The sequence below is a fragment of the Ixodes scapularis genome, unplaced genomic scaffold (genome assembly GCF_016920785.2).
Source record: "Ixodes scapularis isolate PalLabHiFi unplaced genomic scaffold, ASM1692078v2 PGA_scaffold11__112_contigs__length_91849675, whole genome shotgun sequence".
NCBI lineage: Eukaryota > Metazoa > Arthropoda > Arachnida > Ixodida > Ixodidae > Ixodes > Ixodes scapularis.
The window spans coordinates 78914754-78931856 of NW_024609837.1; the positions used below are offsets into that span (position 1 = coordinate 78914754).

Below are 17103 nucleotides of genomic sequence, written 5' to 3' on the forward strand. Positions count from 1 at the left end.
CCGATGCTGTCTTTCCCGTAAGCACCGACCGCAGGTACAAGAACTTCTCAGCGTTAGAAAGGCTGTCGTTGTCATGCATGCCTTGCTTGTACAGCTCCCAGAACGGTTTCTATTCGGTAGCTGCACCGCCAAACCGTTGAAGCTCCAGTTTCGGCAGCTCCACGTTAGAGGTTGCAACGTGTCCGTCGCCGTCGTTGTGAATCCTCGTTGTACCGGCTTGGGGCCTCGCTCGTCGGAGTTCCTGTACCACCTGTGCGATGGTGGCGATGTACGTGACGATCTTGTCGTCATCTTCAATCGTGCAGGCGTAGTTTTGCTCAACGTCTCCGTCAGGTACCAGTGGTTCGATGGATGCGTTCACGTTGCTCAGCTGTATTCGCAACTCACTGAGCCTCACCGATAATGCGTTTATTTATTTATTTATTTATTTAAACATACTGCCAGCCGCCTGTTGGCAGCCAAGGCAGGGGTGGGCATAGACAGACACAAACAAAAATAGCACGATAACTTAGCACACAGCAAGCATACATGACAAATCATCGGCGATCAAAAAAAAAAAGAAAAAGTGTTCAATCATGGTAAAAAATAAATAAACAAAGTGGCATTGATTCACTTGACACAATCAACTCTCAAGCAAACGGTACCAATTCCGTACACACAAAAAAATAACATGCAACAATAATAATTTAATATACATTCTGCAGTCACCGCGAAAAAAGTTGTTCTATCATTGCTGCAAATGATGACGCTGTGGCTGCATTTGTAACACTTTCAGGCAAGCTATTCCAGTCATTGATTGTTCGCGTGAAAAAAGCTATTTTTTCGAAAATCAGTTCTACAGAAAGGGACCACAATAGTTTTTGAGTGCTTATTGCGCGTGTGCCTGCTTGAGTTGTTGTAGTCCATGTACTTTTCGAATGACATGCGCGAAGAGTCGTGCACGATAGTATAAAGAAGCTTAAGACGATTTATCTTGCGACGGGTTTCAAGACGAGGCATTTTTGATATGTCGTATAATTTTGTAATTGAACTTTTTCTTCTGTATTCGTTGTACGCTAATCGAAGTGCTTTCTTCTGAACTCCCTCAATTCGGTCTACGTTGATTTTGGAAGTGGGATCCTATACCACGTCAGCATACTCCAGAACAAGGCGTACGGTGGTGTTGTACGCTGCTAGTTTTGTTTTTGGTGTACAGTGTCTTAGTTTTCTTTTTAAGATCCAGAGCTTCACCATCGCTTTCTGCACAATCCATGCTACAGGACTGTTCCAATTGAGGTTTGACGTGAGTATAACACCGAGATACTTGTATTCGTTGACAGTTTCTAAGGGATGGTTGTTGATGGTGTAGCTAAAAGAAGACTTGTACACGTTACTCAAAAATTGTAAGGAATTACATTTACAATTACCCAAAACTAAATTGTATTTTTTTTACAATTACAATTACTTTCTCATAAAAGTAAGTGACCGTTACTCCCAAAAGTAATCCGTTACTCTCGTGGCGTTACTATCAACAATAGTTTCCTCAATTAAGAAACGAAAGGAAGAAGGTTATTCTAGTTCTTACTGTTGCCACCTGTCCCATTTATTGACCTTGAGTATTTTGAGCAACAGCTGGCTCTTGAAAGCCTCGTCAGACATGTATTGCGTCATTTCTTTCTGAAAATGTCGACTGCTACGCTGAGCACCATTTAAACTGAGTCACTGGATGAGAGTACCGTCTTGTGCCTCACGAATATTTAATTCTGTGCATTGAGCTTTTTCAGCGAAGCAATGGAAGTACTATTTAGCTCGAAGATAGGGCAAAGGTTCATCGTTGCAGCCGTTGCCTGCTATTCGAGAGTTTTAGTAGAGTTGGTACCAGTAAGGTGATGATAAAATAATATTTAAGGTTTGGCTCGATATTCTTCTTCCTTTGATTCTGAACAGGTCGAGCTTCGGTTTAGGCGCCTTGGTGAATAAGAAAACGTTTTTAATGTATAAATATAAGTAATAGAAAAAAATCAGAACGTTGGTTAAAATAAGAAAATTCAAATGCACGTTTGCCGTGTGTACCTTTCTTGGTGCCGTTCAAAAACGCACGGAGAACGGACCGATTGCAGTTTACTCCGGTTTTCTCCAGATAGACTGCTGCTGATGCCACGGGCAGCGAAGGGCAGAGAACTGAGCCACACTATGGCTTCCCACTCATCAGTTTTACTCTCTCCTCAAGCCCAGAATCTCAAGTCTACGTCAGCCACCATTATGTTTTATTTGTAAAGATCTCTTATCTTTTATTTGTTAAGATGCGTCGTGCTGGAATACGAACAGCGAAAAAAAAGGAAGACAATTTAATTTTTGGAGTGATCGGAAAAAGCTGACTCACAGAAGGGTGGCTGAGATGCGGATAACCTGGCTGAAATTCACAAATAAAATGGACAACCCTAGAATTTGGACCACAAAAAAGTAAGTAGCTTTCAAAACAGGTTCAAATAATGTGAAAGAAGCAGAAACAAAATACATCCTGTTTTCTAAGAGAAGATGAGAAGTGTGCAGCAACGAACGAGGATGCTTGTGGCAATAACACCTTCACATATTATCACATCCCTTTTAGTGGATTTTAGGGCAGACGGAGCTTGTCTCGTGTTGTGACATTATGAAAATGGTCGTAGTTACTATAACCGAGAAGGACATTGTTAATTCCTCTCTGTGCACCTAGAGTTTCTCGAAGAGGCATACAACCACTTGGTGTCCGCCTTTAACCGCCTTCGATCGCAAAGAAAAAAAGAAAAAAACAGACACTAAAAAAAGCGGATATAACTTGCCCCCCCCCCCTTTTTTTTTTTTTTTGTAGAAATGCTTATTTGGATTTTATGATACTGTTGGTAGGGTTTAAAAAGAAAATAGATTCAGGGGCTTGGTGTTGCAAAAAAAGGCTTTAGAACTGAAGAGTGCCAAGCCTCCCTTAGCGCTGGTCAATGGGCGTGACAGTGTCACTGCGCTCAACTTTACCAAAACAAAAACGACCTTTTCTTTAAAAGGGGGGGGGGGGGGGGGGCTGGTCCTGAAAAAAAATGTAACGGATTACAAGGAATCCGTTACGTAAAAAATATAAGGGAATTACTTTAAAATTACTATAGAAAAGATGTAATTATTCCATTACTAAATTACCGATAAATGTAAGGGATGACAAGTAATTTCGTTACTTGTAACGGATTACGTACAAGTCTGGCTAAAAGCAAGGGGGGTTTTCTTGCGTGTGACGCATATGTACACATACTTAGAACTGTTAAGCGACATCTGCCAATTCGTGCACCATTGCGTTATACTGTTTAGACAGTTACTGAGCTTTACCTGATTACTTCTCGAACCGACCTCTGGAAACAATACGCAGTCGTCCGCATAAAACCGGCATTGTACGCTGTCATCAACAGTAAGATCATTTATGTAAACTAGAAAAAGCAAAGGCCCGAGCACGGACCCCTGGGGCACACCAGAAATAACCGGGATAGTCGGGGAAATTACTCCTCCGACCTCAACAAATTGATGACGATTGCTTAAGTAAGAATCCAACCACCGCACGAGTCTTTCATTGCCTAGGAGAGTCTTAAGGTTTATCAATAGCTTCTGGTGTGGTACTCGATCGAAGGCTTTGGCAAAATCCAAGAAAATAACATCCACCTGGCCCCCCCTATCAAGAACCTTTGCAAACTCATTTGCAGTATGTAAAAGCTGGGTAACCATGGAGAAGCCGCGCCTAAAACCATGCTGTTGATCCGATATGAAGTTATTTGCCTCAAATTGAGTCACGAGATGCTTGAATAAAAAATGTTCGAGAACCTTGCTGCAAGAACAAAGCAAAGAAATCGGTCTATAGTTACACACTTGAAGCCTGTCACCGGCTTTATGAATTGGTATTACCTTTGCAGTTTTCCACTGATCCTGTACAATAGCCTGTTCAAGCACATTGCTGAATATAATAAAAAGAAATTTAGAGCACCATTCGGCGTATCTTTTCAGAAAAGCGTTAGGGACATTGTCTGGAGCACTTGATTTTTTTGTGTTTAAATTTAGAAGTGCTTTGAAAATGCCTTCCAGCGTCACCTGGACGTCCGGTATTCCTATTGCTCTTTCCCTGTATTCAGGTGATCCGCCGTCGTTAATCGTGAATACAGAAGAAAAATAGTTATTAAATGTTTTAGCAATAGCTGATTTGTCTACAACTTCTCTTCCACATTCCTCAATCTTGGTTACGTGCTGTCTCGTGCCCTGTAAATGCCTCCAAACTTTAACTGGATCATTAAGCAGGAAGTTGGTCATTTTAACGTTGTAGTATTCATACCTGGATTTTTTTATTAGTGATTTAAGTTTTATGCGCAGCACAGCTACCTTTGTTTTGCCTTTACATGTTTTGTTAAGTATTTTTGCCTGGCGCACTACTTGTAGAATCTCCCTCGTTACCCAAGGACTACGCTGTCTAGTATTTGTTTTCCTGGTTGGCTCAAAGCGTTCTATACACGTGTTTATTTTTTTGGAAGAAATGCCATAATTGGTTTATATCACAGTTAGTGCAGGTAGATAAATCGAAAAACCTGTCGAAGGACAACTCAAGAAAATCTAAGATACTTTTGTCTTCTGCTTTGTTGAAGTCCTTAACTTTCCTTACCGTATTAGGTAGACGGTTGGGGACTAAACCTGTACAGTCTAACACTATCATGCGGTGACCTGATATTCCATCTGCAACTGCCCAATGGTTATCTGCAACACACAGTGTATTAGAAACAAACACCAAATCAAGGAAAGAACTGGTGGTTTCAGTAACCCTTGTGGGACTCGTTACCATCTGAACAAGGTTGTTTGAGAACGCTAAATCGATCAAGAGTTCGGAGTGACGACACGCTGACATTGAGGTCGTTTTTTCCCAGTCTATATTTGGAACATTAAAGTCACCTCCCAAAATTATATTTCTGTTATGTTTTGACTCTTTATGCACAAAATCGTGTAAGTCGTTCAATACCTCAATGTCAGCACAAGGTGGCCTGTATACCACACCCACCAAAGTACAGGAAGATAGAAGCGACACTGTCACCCACACCGCTTCAATGGGTGTGGTATTACGGAGCACAGAAATTCCATTCCTTCTTTCAGAACTATAGCCACCCCTCCCCCTTTCGAAGAGCGATCTTTCCGTATAATTTTGTGCGTTGGGGGAACGATATCGCAATCAGAAATACTATCACTTAGCCAGGTTTCGGTTATCAACAATATGTCGGGGTCGAAACTAAGAATAATGCTTTCCAAGTCGGTCGTTTCATTGACAATGCTCCTTGCATTCAGGTTTATTACTCGAAGTTTCGTTCTAGTTGTACAAACTCCCCTTGCACTGCAACTTCGGGAAGAGGGGGGGGAGTATGCACTTCCATGCGCTAACCGTTAGACAGGATTCTGACGCGTGGCAGGATAGACAGGAACTCTCGTATTTGCAGTATCATCCCAAATGAATACTTGTCCATTTATTTTAATCTTATCGAAAGAGAGAACGACTTTGTCCCCATTCTTTTTTAATTCCCTAGTGCTGTCCCAGAGTTTTTTCCTAATCTGCTGGACACGTGGTGTGAAGTCCTCAGAAATACTGAACCTTGAACCCTTTAAACGCCTGCAGCTGCTCAGAACTGCACTCTTGTCCCTTTTATCGAGAAACCTTAGGATAACTGGTCGCGTTTTATTAGCGACCTTACGACCGAGCCTGTGTATCTTTTCAATTCCAGAGGCGTGTACACCGAGAATATCCTCAAAAATGTATCTCTTAACACATTTTTCCAACCCTTCATTGCTTTCATCTGCTGTCTCTTTAATTCCATAAACAAGTAGATTATTGCGTCTGCTTCTGTTCTCCAGGTCGTCTACTTTGCCGAGAAGGAGATTAACGTTCTTTTCAAGAGACACAATCCTTGTCTCGAAGGTTGCCACAGAAACCGCCATATTGGACAGTCCATCTACTCTGTGTTCGATTGTTGCAAGTCTAGCGTTAGTTTCCGCAATCAGTGCATTTGTAGCAGTTTTTCCCTCCTTTATCTCCTTCACGTCACTTGCAATGGCCGTAAGATGCTGCATTAGATCCTCAAGGGTGGGCCCGGATTGGTTTCTACGTCGCCGCTTAGCATCAACAAGAGACTAAACAGGCCATGGCACACACATAACACTCTCCAAAGTGACCGTGGGCACGGCAACTCTAAAAGACACAGATTGTCGATTCGGTAAGAACATGAAGGGTACTCGTTCCTCACCTGCACGAAAAGTGTAAGCGGGTTTTTCAGCGACATAGCTCTGACGGAGTCGCCGCGCCCACTGTCGTTGAACCACCTTGATTGCGGCTTTATAGCTGGTTGAGCGCAGGAAGTGACCGTTGATGTTTCCGGTCGCGCATGCCCGAAGTGTAGAATCGGAGCGTGCTCGATAGTTGCCCGGTAATCGCTGGATGATGCAGGAATATCGCAGAGAGTGATGACTGGAAGCTTCGCCGCTGAGTCAAATGCTGCTGTTTCGCGTGCATTCGCTTGTGCATGAATGGCCGAATAAACCGCCAGGATCTGCACGAAAAGTGTAAGCGGGTTTTTCAGCGACATAGCTCTGACGGAGTCGCCGCGCCCACTGTCGTTGAACCACCTTGATTGCGACTTTATCGCTGGTTGAGCCCAGGAAGTGACCGTTGAGGTTTCCGGTCGCGCATGCCCGAAGTGTAGAATCGGAGCGTGCTCGATAGTTGCCCGGTAATCGCTGGATGATGCAGGAATATCCCAGAGAGTGATGACTGGAAGCTTCGCCGCTGAGTCAGATGTTGCTGTTCCTCGTGCACTCGCTGGTGCATGAATGACCGAATAAACCACCAGGATCTGCACGAAAAGTGTAAGCGGGTTTTTCAGCGACATAGCTCTGACGGAGTCGCCGCGCCCACTCGCTCGTCGGAGTGGCTTGGGATAGCAGCGTCGATGTCGGAGATCAGCCTCCTTACTTGAGATCCCAGAGCCGTCCGCTTCTGCTTTAGTCGTTCCATGGCGTCTCTGGGTCTCGCGGCGTTGCTGGCGTTGCGGCGTCACTAGGCCTCGTTGAGCGATAACGTCGCTAGCGTCGTTGGAGCTTGCTCTCTTGCGGCGTCCCTTGGCTCGTTGAGTGATAACGTCGGTAGCGTCTTGGAGCTCGTTCTCTTGCGTGGTCCCTTGGCGCGTTTTCTTGACGCGTTTCGTTGCGACGTCACTAGGCCTTGTTGAGTGATAACGCCGGTAGCGTCGTTGGAGCTCGCTCTCTTGTGGCGTCCCTTGGCTCGTTTCGTTGCTTGTGGATGCCCCGTCGTCATTCCGTCGTGACTATATCATTGTCATCCCGGGTTTCGGCACCAAAATGTTAGAACTCCGCCGCGAGGAACGAGCCGTGCGCCATGTTTGGACAAAACCAAAACAGAAGATGACGATGTTTATTGGGATTGCGTCATGTGCGATGGCTGTACAAGAAAAACGAAAATTAAGTTTCTTCAGTACTAGACGACCTAATATGGTGTCCGGAAACTACCCAATCAATATTTTTGACGTATGGAAGAATAGTATTAATAAAACAAAACAAAAACACTGAACTGCTTGAAACCAAAACCTAAACATTAACGTGAAGAGACGTCGCAAACCACGTGGCTACACCCTAACTCGTTTTTTTTCCCCTACACATTTTTCGGCATATAAAACAGATGACGCCAGCGACGACGAATTGGCGTGTTCCGTCGGCAGTACGATTGTTTCTCACTTCTATCATTTCCGCTCGATGTTCTGCGCTTGACGATCGATTTGCCGGTACCACGAGCGACAGTTCCGAAGTAGCGGCCCCACGTTCGTCACGGCGTTGGTCCGACATGCGCCGCCATGGCGCCGTCCGGCCCGCAGTACGTCTGCAAAGTTAGAGTGACGTGAACGTGTACTTCGTGTAATCTGTGCAGCATGTTTTTTTTGTTTTTTTTTTTTTCATCAAAGTACCTGCTGCTTTTTGGAGGGCACACCCCCAATGGAGTTTATATTCTTTTCCTTCTTTTTTTAGTATGGAATGTGTGCCTTCGATGACCCACAATTTGGAAAACAATTTGTGCACATATCATGGAAAGGAGAGTGAGCGCGACTCAAACCGGCCAATTCTCGACCGGTTGTTTTCGGGCGGACAAAAAAAAAACGAATTTCGAGCCGCGAATTTTGCTTTGCGTAGTTGGGTTCGTATACCTCATGTTCAAATACAATCTTTGGAGTGCATAAATACACCGTTAGTGTCTTGTTAAGGTGAAATTAAGTATAGTGCGTTTGTTTCTTAGATTGCACGAAGCGTTTACAGACATGAAAAACCTGGAGCGAGGCGACAAAAAGCCAGGAACGAAGAGCGGATCAAAATTGACGGTCGATACGAAGTTTCGTGTCTGGCGGTTCCTTTTTAACCCTCGCCCCAGGATTACCATGTCCCTCGTTAACCAGCTCGCCTGGCTGCTTGCTTTACCTCAAATTTCTAAAAATCTGTCCCCCTCTCTCCCCCCCCCCCCCCTCTGAATACATACGTGCTTTCTTCGCGTAAACATTTTCTTCTCGCACGCATCCCTTGTCTGGCATTCCGCTCGCCCGCTACCATCTCTGATCCCGTCCGAGAACTGCACGGCATTCAGGCAATTACGCCAAGGCTGAGTTGCATCACTGCCATCTGTTCGTGCCATCGTTCTTCTCTCGTGCCCCAACGCCCGTCCCCCCACTCTCTTCGCTTCACTCTCTCCTCTTTTGTGTCGGCAAACCTTCAACGTCATTCACGGTCGGAGGAGCATCGGTCCTTAGTTGGCCCACAATAATAAATAAACGCACGGCCGCGGATCCCGAACATGAACACCATTGCAAGTCGGACCGTACGATGTTAAAGTGGAATCAGCGTTTACTCAGAGACTCACTCCTGATCCTAGCCTCGGGCATTACAAAAACGACTGATGTCAGTTTTGTTTGCACGCGTTTTTGTGCGAACGGGGAAATCAGATTTTTTTTACTAGGCTCTGGTGAGCAGCGAATTGGTATCTGGTGTAACGACGTAGAGATAAAAATGAGAATATAAAAAAACAGACAAAACACGCCAGCAAAAAACGGAGAGTGCTGTGTTGAAAGGAGAGATGGACAGAGAAACTTGGACGAATATCAGGGCATACATGCGCGGGCACGTGGCAGTCAGATTCAAAGTACAAAAGAGAGAGAGAGACGTGCCCCAACACTAAGATGTAAGCTATTCTCTTCGATATTTTGGTGCAACACCTGCGTGCGTTCCTTTTTTTTTTCCACCGAAAAAACTTTAATGATACATATGCAATCAACAAAACCGCGTTTCCTAGGTTACATAGCTTAGCAAAGATTCGAAACATATTGCACAGACAACAACGTTTGTCCGGGACCCATACGTTGTTTGCAAAAAAAAAATATTCCTTGGCCATTTTAGGTGTGGGCCAAGTTCGTACGCAGAAACCATGGTTACTGCGCACGAAAATAGCCCACACCTGAAATGCTTAACGCTTAACTTTTGGTGAATCTGCCGATCCGCCAAATGTTAAGCGTCGGACAGCAAGCGCCGTGCGGATAGCAGCGCCAGTTGTCAGAGCCGAACGTCGGCTCAAAATCTAACCAAACGCCGCAATAAAAATTAAAAAAAAAAACGTGTTACATGTTTTAGTTTATTGGCGGCAATAGTGTTTTCTAGACACAGTAGGTATTTTTTTATTTTTTTTTGCGTTTGCGTCATATTAGAATGTTTATGCCAGAGTAGTCAGCGATAAGGCGGAGCATCTTCTGATACCCGATTTTCGTACGTGCCTGTTTTTATTCGGGCTTAAGATGAGCCGGCGATCGAGCAGTCGACTCATCGGTGGTCATAATGGCCTCAGCATAGATGCCGCCAGGGAAAGTCCATGATAGTACTTAGTGAGTTCTCTCGTCGACGGAGCCGCTCGTCGTACTGCAGGGTTTCACCAACCCAAAAAAACGACGCCAATAACTTTCCGTCTGCGCGTTAAGAGATGGCGAGAGGGGCGGACCGTGTTCATCAACATGGCGGAACGTGGCCTAGCACAAGTGCAAAGGCTTTTGGTGAAACCGCCCATAGTAACACTGTAGGACATCCATGGGTCTTACGTCTTTTTGAGGACTTCAGACGAAGGCTATATGTAATGTCTAGGTGGGATGTATAAAAAATCACGTCACCCAACGACGGAATAAATAACAAATGCATATATAGCACGTGTAAAGAAAAAAAAATAAGCGGTATTTTATTCTTGCAAAAATGAAGGACGCATTCAAAGGCTTAGCCTTCGCCTAAATTTTCGTCCGCCATTCGGTCCGAAACAAACGACAAAGTTGCACACCTAACGGTTATGTTTTGACAAATTTGAGTATCCAAAAATTTTAATGAAAAATGGGGGCCCATTTTTTTTTTGTATAACTGGTGCCGTTGTTAGTTGGCATTGCAAATTGGATTAGTTTTCTTTGTGAATCCGACGGCTCTGTTGGCCACCATTTTCGCTTATAAAAATTTCAGTCGAGGCTTATATTTTCGCAATAAGGAAGCGGTAAACTCTGAAACATTGGCATTTGGTCCTGACCGCCATAAAGCATGCGAGCGGATAGCGAGCGTTCGCCAATTCGTAATCCCAGTGTCGTATGTGTTTATTTTATGCTTGATTATTTTTTCACGACCCGTCGAGCCACTTTGCCGGTCGCCATTGCTTGGACACGAAGCACGGGATTGAATCCGAGCCATTGCCGGACGCTGACGTCAGTACTCGCGTGCAATACATGCTCGGAGTGCATGTATTGTACTCCGAGCATGTATTGCTTGGAGTGCAATATATACATCCGTGGTACATTCCTCCCTTTTTTTTTCTTTTTCTGAGGGTCCAATTTTAGCGCCGCTTAGTGAGAGGCGTTTTCACTAGGTGGCACAAAAACTCGGTCTTCCTTAGGGTGCCTACATGTCTGTCTTTCTGAGGGTGAAGACATCCATTGTTGCCCTGAATGTGCCAGCGCGTGACGCTCTCGCGCACTCCGTGCGTGACTTGGGCGGTAAAATGGCGTCTATGCATAAGCCAAAGCTACGCACTAGAGCTGAGTGACACCAGATTGCGCGCTTCAAAATGCATAAAAAAAAACGATTGGGCGGGAAAATGGCTGAAATGTCACCACTCAAGCAAAAACGCGGGTGTGAATTAGGCACTCTAGTCTTCCTACCTAAGGCTTTATGGCACATTGATACTTTAGACCCATGTTGTTGTAGGAAAAAGCCATCTGAAAACTCTGGTCTAAAACACGCTTTCCGTGAGCGGCCCCTATCGAAAAGACCATCAGGAAAATCCTGATGGTCTGATGGAGTCGTATTTTGGGACGTCTGATGGTTTGATGGCCTGATGGTCTGTTGGCCTGATGGTTTGATGGTCTATTGGCCTGATGGTTTGATGGTCTGTTGGCCTGATGGTTTGATGGCCTGATGGTTTGATGGCCTGATGGTTTGATGGCCTGATGGTTCGATGGTCTGTTGGTTTGGTCTGATGGTCGAATGACCTGTTGTATTCTGAGACACCTATTTTTTACGGTTTGATTATGGTGGTTTCATGGATAATTTGAAACAGTTCGAGTTGGCCACAACTTAAAAAACACAACAATATGTGAATGCATAATCTGGAAACTTAATTATGCCATGCCTGGAGCATGACGAGGTGCATATCCCACTTATTATTTAATTATATTGTCCACTGCACACTGGTAATCGCCAGCCCGACATTTGAGTACGGCGAATGCAGCTACTAAGAAGAATAAAGTCAAACAAGCTGCATTACTTTGATATTTTTATTATGAAGTTATGAAATCATACATTGTTTCGCTGGGTGGAATGGCTAGGTGGTACAGAAAAACCAGAAACATTTGAGGAAGTACTATTGTGACCAATATTAGTTGAAGCGCCATGACGCATGGCGTGTGGTGCTATCAGAGCCACCTGTCGGATTTTCAGTGAACCTCTGTGTTGGCTGAGGTTTAGGCAGGTTGCTTCTTGCACTCATTGTGCCACTATGAGCTGAAAATTGACACGGAACGGCATAGTGGTGCAACGAGCACAAGAAGTTATTTGTTTCTACCTCAACGCATACCAAGGTTTGCTGAACAATCTGAGAGACAACTCTCATCGCGTGCAACGTGCAGTGGCGTTTCAGCTCATATTGGCTGCGATAGTACATTTCTTCCATTTCAATAGTATTGGCAATATATAAATTAAGCTCAATTAATATGAAGAAAAGGGTAAAAAGGCTACAAGATGGGGTGCAAGCGATGGCAGACCTGCAACAGCATGAGCAGTCCGTGGTGGGACCACGCACCGGGGGAGGACAGGCAGCAAAGGGATGAGCCTGGACATATCAAGTGCAATTCAGAGATCAGCAATGAGTCCAAACACAGGACGACCATTGACATACGTAAACAGCAGAGTGGGCCTAGAGACGACTAAGGGGCAGTAAGAGTGACATGCTTCATTGTAATTGTGTGACCATGCAACTTTTTGGAGAGTGAGCGAGCACGGCCTGATGGGATGGCAGTAGCGACCAAGCAACCCACAGCCTTTTTCAAGTGGTCAGCTGATCAACAGACTACTTTAAAGTTGTTTGCATAAACATTTAGATATATTAACCTCTAAAAAATGTATCTATATCATCATTTAAAATAATTGCTTGTAAACTTGAGACCCAAAATAGTATATCACTTAATTAAGGAAGTTAGAGTATAGATGCACGTACCTTTATAGTGATTTCTCTTGAGATGGGACAGCTTTTCTGACAGGTACCGCCGTATCTTCTGGTGCCGGGCTGTCCTTTCAGCCTGGCAGTACCTTTCTCCCTCAGGTGTCGTCAAAAGCAGCCTGGAATATTGAAATTCCAGGGTAATTATTTTTTGCAGTGCTCAGACTTAAAACAATATAGAACGTCATAAATACAGGCTGGAGGGTCATAGTTTGAGAAGACCAAGGGTAAATTAGTCTCAAATAAAAGCAATTAAGTGGACGCTGGTAATTAACAAGGCTTCAACGTTTCTTAGTATTTACAGTGTTCAGAGATCACCATGAAAGCAAAGGTACCGCAGTATCCTGATTTATGTTCCACTCCCAATAGGCAGCCCACCCTGGCTTCTGTTAGATTCTTTTAAGCACAAAACAGGTAGCCCATGTCTATAAATCTCACTGCTAGGCTAGTGACCTTGTAAGAAATAGTAGCTACAACTGTAGATAAGTAGACAATGTACGTTGGAAACTGCTTATACTTGGTTATCATCCCTCGCTGTGGTAACAGCTTAGACACGCCACAGAATTAAAAAAAAAAATAGCATCATGAGCACCAGAAAGAACAATGCAGTTCTATATAAAAACAATCTTTCACATTGCTTGAAAGATCTTCCATTCATGGCCTGGCTCTAAATTTAAAGGTAATTAAACAGTCTTTCAATGTGCACCTGGTGGAGGCCTCTGAAGCTTCGTTGGGAGGTAATCTAGCAATGTTGGGGATCTTGGACGTAGTCGTGACATGGCGAAAACCGCTATGTAGCTGCACTACACATCGGAGCAGCGCCGCTGTTTGGAGGTACACTCAACTGTTGGAGTAATCTCGCCCTGAACGCGATGACCTTGACATTACTTATCTCACACATAGGCGCTTAGACGGCTTAGTCCGCTTTGGTCCACGTAAAGCCCACAGATGTTTCAAATGGCTAGGCTGTAACACGTCTACACCACCACTATGTACCCGAACGGCACAGCACGTAGCCACGCCAGCTTTGCCGGATAGCCCACGATGCATCGAGCTCTCCGTTGACTTCTCTTCAAGCACTTGCTCGAGTTTGTTGCTTAGAACGAAAAATAAAATTATCTGTTCAAAATACAAATGTGCGATTATTTACGGTTATTATCTGTTATGATTGGCTCATTCTTGGCGGGGTACTCCCATCACATGTCCAGGTGTTAGCAGGCAACCTACTAGAGTAAAATCTCGGTGATACTAACTGGTACGAATTTTGGAATAAAACAAATTAACCAATTCCCCGGCCGAAGTGCATTGTATACGACGTGAAAATTTTTGGGTGTTCCGAATTCCTCTACGCTCTGCGACGGCTGATACGAATGCGTGCTCCACAACTGATAGTGGCAAGGAGGCCACGATCGGCGACTGTAAGCTTTCAGGGCTCCGGGCGGCTGATTGCCTGCTGCTGCCAGGGATCAGCCGCACTTTACCCAAAAACTGGAGCTCAAAATTACATGTATGTTACAATCGGACCCAAAAACCAAAACTAAACAAAATGCTAAAAAAGAACTGTGCAAAGTGGCCAGCCCCATCACCATCAACACATGTTTCAAATCCAATCCAATCTGAATCCAAAATCGCTTTTTTTGTTTTTGCGATCTCGTGGAATGGTGTTTCAGCCTTGGAAAAGCAAAACCGATTTTACTATAAGGTTACCTCTAAAAAGCAAAGTAACTGCGTTGGCAAAAGCAGAAAACCGAGTGATGTTGGTGGTGTCTTCGGTGTGGTCCACGGTGACATGCGAGCTTGGTTGGAAAGACAAAGAAACCGAATTTTCGCTTGCAAGTTTTTGATGTAGGGCTTCAACAGCACATAGAGTGGGCACTTTCTGAGTATGTTCATTTGATGAAATGTTTTCCACAAAGTGTATGTTGTTCAGCCGTCATTATTTTATCTGCGAAGTAGAATCGACATTTATCTGCGCAGTAGAATCAACATTAATTCATTTTTTCAACATTCGTGGGTTGATTATAACCGTGTGTTACTATGGGGGCATGTTAGAATCGTGTAAATTGCATACAAGATATTTTCTGCCATAAATAAATGCACATTCATGCATTCCTTGTGTTTCAAAATATAAATTTTGTTTCGCTTTCGTTGATACGAATTTAGCATGAAATATTTTACGCGACTCCGCGAGATTCATATCAAGATTTTAAAAATGTTTGCTTGATGAGAGAGCCTGCACCTTGCGCTGAGTGAGCGGGGCAAACGCCTTCTCTTGCCTCGCTGCCTTTGCCTTGTTGGAGAGGGTGCCGGTCACCGACCTCTCCAAAAGCACTTCCACTCACCCTATGGAAGCAGCAGTGATCTTGCAAAACATGGAGTCGCACTCTGCTGTCCGCATGTTGCCCGCCTTCCTGGTTGACGTGCACACCTTGCCCGACATGGATCTGTTATAAACAAAAGCGAGAAACAGCTTCACATATACCAGTCGTTGACGTAGAGTGGTACTGTATACTCCAAGATGCATTGAAAATGCACTAAAATAATTACATTAATGAAATTTAGGCCTTTAAATTTAAGACAGCACTACACATGAATTCCTATCTTCATGGGCGTCTGCGAAGCTGATGGGCCTACAAAGCTTCATGGCATCTGCATGAAACAGCTACATAATCCCTTAGTTGCATCAGGTGAGCATGACAACAGAATGTTTTCCAGGCACTGGCTGTAACTACAATTAAGAGCCTGGCTACAATAATGTTTTAATGACTTCTTGTTGCAATCGATTCAATCTACTGTGCTTACATTATCTCAGGAGTGGCCAAAGTGAGGCTCGCGAGCCGCAAGCGGCTCTTTGCGCGTCTAAGTGCAGCTCGCGGCTCCCTGGAAAACGTGCCCCCAGACGAAAAGGGTTCTAGAATTTAGAAAGAGCTACAAGTCTTGGCAGCCTGGCAACACACTACATATATACACCTGGAATGCTTTTTGCCACATAGATGCGTCGAGTGACCCCGTTACCTTTATTGTTCTAGAAAGACTTTCAACCGTATACGCATAACAGTTGTCAGGGGCAGTGACTGGCTTGTGAATCGTGTATTAATTTTTGCTTAGCAGTGGAAAGGACCTTCTGATGCATAGTGTCATGGGTTTTTATCGCCCATTATACTTGTCCCCTATGGAAATAACTGTTCCCTCCATATTGTTTCTTGTTAAAAGTAGCCCCCCCCCCCCCCCCCACTTTCTTTTTTCCAGCGACTCTAAACTTTCGTAGTTTTGTCTGCGGCTCTAACTCCATGTCACTCTGGCCACCCCTGCACTATCCTAAACTCTTTTAATGCATATTATACGCTGAATGAAAGTGAAAAGTTTTTCTATTTTACCATTCCTTCCTTTTCTGGAGGCCGATGCTAGGATCCACGATCTCATTCTTTGCAAGGATGTCCTCGTCAGGAACTGAAAAAACAATTTCACATGAAAGAGGTACAGAAACCAAATTCCAGCGCTCATTTTATCGCTTTAATGAGTTGCAGGTTGCAACATAACCTCAAAAATACCAGTCCTTTGCTGAAGGGCACAAGCAAACTAATTTTAAAGCTAATCAAACAATCTTTCAATGTGCACCTGGTGGATGCATGTGGAGCCTATATGGGAGGTAAACTAGCAACATTGGGGAACTTGCTACGTAGTCATGACGTAGAAAGGACATTCCTCGGTCATTCTGCTCAGCAACAGAGCGCAGCCACAACAGTAGAGTAGAGAGCTCTTTGCCGTTTATGATTTCTTTCTCAGCATTATTGTTTCCACCCATTATGAATGAATATCCTCTATGCAAGATATAAGCCATGTGTTGCATATCACATGTTCGGCTCTATCACCGCACAGCAAACTTCTTTCATATACTGCAGGTTCATTAAAAAAGTTACCATTTTAATGCTAAAGCATGGGTTCTGTTAGTACGGTAAACATACGAGTACCCAGGGGTCAGGCCATAAATGACTACGTGTTAGGCAGTAGGGCCCTACAGCACCTCCCACATCAACAGCCGAGCCGCAGGTAGTCCTGCAATTGATAGAGCAGGGTAAGTCAGAGAAAGGTGTTTCTAGCAGCTCTGCCGGTGTGCCCCCAGCAGCATTACTCACGCACATTGGGGTGTAGGCAGAAAGCATGGCATTCCTCATCAACAAATCATGACAACATATTGTTGCCGGCATCAAACTAGATCCCTGTGCTTTTTTTTTGTGATTTAGTTGATTCTTTGTCTTCCTTGTCACTCCCGACTGCTTTACTGGCCTTTGTGAAAT

The 17103-nt window shown here is 44.3% G+C and overlaps 1 long non-coding RNA gene and 1 pseudogene across 1 annotated transcript; both read right to left on the reverse strand.

Annotated features, from left to right (window-relative positions):
* Positions 1 to 5409: 5409 nt before the first annotated feature.
* Positions 5410 to 6905, reverse strand: LOC120839813 (annotated as a pseudogene).
* An 8295-nt stretch (positions 6906 to 15200) lies between these two features.
* On the reverse strand, positions 15201 to 16835 carry LOC121835156. Its single transcript, XR_006077501.1, has 3 exons — positions 16803 to 16835; positions 16183 to 16255; positions 15201 to 15249 (listed from the first exon to the last, which is right to left on the reverse strand). It is a non-coding gene; the product is annotated as an uncharacterized LOC121835156 (long non-coding RNA).
* Between the last annotated feature and the right edge of the window lie 268 nt (positions 16836 to 17103).